This window comes from Austrofundulus limnaeus, unplaced genomic scaffold, assembly GCF_001266775.1.
Source record: "Austrofundulus limnaeus strain Quisiro unplaced genomic scaffold, Austrofundulus_limnaeus-1.0 Scaffold315, whole genome shotgun sequence".
Lineage (NCBI taxonomy): Eukaryota > Metazoa > Chordata > Actinopteri > Cyprinodontiformes > Rivulidae > Austrofundulus > Austrofundulus limnaeus.
Window position 1 is genome coordinate 177,222 of NW_013952717.1, and position 2,075 is coordinate 179,296.

A 2,075-nucleotide genomic window follows, 5' to 3' on the forward strand; every position below is an offset into this window, starting at 1 on the left:
ATTGTAACTAAACTGGTAAAATAAATATGAAGGGCAATTAAATTATAAAACGAGGTAAAGTTCTCGTTTTTAATTTATTTGGTCCATTTTTAGATTTCTGCTTTTATTTCTAATTATGACAGTGTCAGTCCTCCATACAAGGGTTTATAATAGTCATATTTAACTCTGGGAGGGTTTTTATTAAAACCTTTGCTGTAGTTCCCTAAGATATTTTGCTAACAGACAGAACAGAATCCTTTATGATGTTTGCAGGTGAGGTTCAGAGGGACGACTGAGATGTGAAGCAACTTTTTTGGATTTTCTTCTTCTTTGTGATAAATCCTGTTATGAGCCACCAAGATATCTTTTAATAAGTAAACTTAAAATATCTCCAACCTGCTGGAGGAAAAAACAAACCCTGCTTTTGTTTTTATGAAGCATATTTAGATTTTAAATCATTTGAAGGATAACTTAAAGAAATACATTTCTCTCATTCATGCCAAAGTTTTAGACTAAAATCTGAGAAGTTCAGTTCAGGTCTGAGCCTTGAATTAAGAGCTCCTTCACAAAACAGACGTGTTTTAATCAGATTTTTCTGCACCGTCTGTGTTTATATGAAGGAGTTCGCTGCAGAATGGGCCTTTCTGCACAATCAGTTTTTAAATCATTTTGTTTTTGCAAACTTCCTCAGARTTTAATAACAGCTGAAGGTTTCTGAGACGTTCTCAGGTGATCAGTGAGGTTTCAGGTTGAAAGAGTCAGATGACTGTCAGTGTGAGCTCCCYTCAGCTCAGAGGGCTTTAAATAAAAGTATTAAATGTTTAAAAGTAAATTCCTGCCTGCTGGTAGTTAGTCCTCAGCCCCTRTGCTCTCAGCGTGAGCCCGGTCTCCCTGCGAGCCCTGGGGACCTGCTATTGATCCGTGCCTCATAGGTAGTGATTGGACATGAGTGGATCATTTCCTTTGCTGCATTAGAGTCCATTACTGGCCCGCTCCCCGGAAACAGATAGACATCCTCCWAAAAAAAAAAAAAAGGATCTTCTTGGAAAAGCATTCTTCTCCAGCAAATGATTCAGCAGCTTCAGCTGCTGCAGCTTTATTATCAGCAGCAGATTTATTCTCATTTATTCTGATAATAAGAGGAGCTTCTTTTAACAGTGATGTWATAAAAACTCATTCATCTGGAATCAAAACACAAAGTTTAATCTTATAATCCATGCAGCTGCACCTTTCTTTACCTTGTTTTAAATGTCAACCTTTCCTCTGAGAAGCCCCCCAGCAGGACCGTGGGAGCAGCTTTTGTGGGTGGTGTTGTGTTGATTGTGAGGCCTGGATGTGTGCAGCACTTACACACACAGTGTRGGACTGATCACACATTAAACTATAATGGCTTCTGAATGTTCTGGATTAGCACCGGCCCATTTGTGGAGGCTTCTGCTGGTTTTGGTTCTCATTGATGTTTTGTTGCTGCTGAGAAGATAATAAAAGCTTTGCAATATTTTATTTAGGAAGGTGACTCATAGTTTGTATTAAACTGTTTTTTTTTTCATCTGAAACTGTTAAAAGAAGCAAATACTGGAGCTTAAAGACCAGGAGTGATTTATTTTTACTTTAAACACACATGTTCACAGCACCTGCATGCTTATATGTGACCCTTTGCATCAAAATGAGGATTAAGTCAAATTATGTCAAAATAACCTGATTTCATTTTTCAGATTCCTGCTTTAAAGGCTTCATTTTGATACCTGGATCATTCTGACATCAACTTATCCAGAGATATGACTTCATTTGTTTTGTTGGTTACATTAATACATTTCTGTTTGGTCTGAATCTTAATTTTATGTACATTTATTGAATAATTTTTGATGTTAATATAAAGAGTAACCTCAAATACTATTTGTGTATTAAGATTTTCCAGTTGCAAAGAAACAAAAACATTGTTAGCTCACAGGGAAAAATTCTAAATTTTAAGGTGTTTTTCCTCAAAATCAGTTTTTTTGTTGCTACAGCTCAAAAAATGCTTCAATAAATTTTTTAAGGATTATATTTCAGACAGTTCATTCAAATGATACATTAATGAAGCATTAATTCATTGT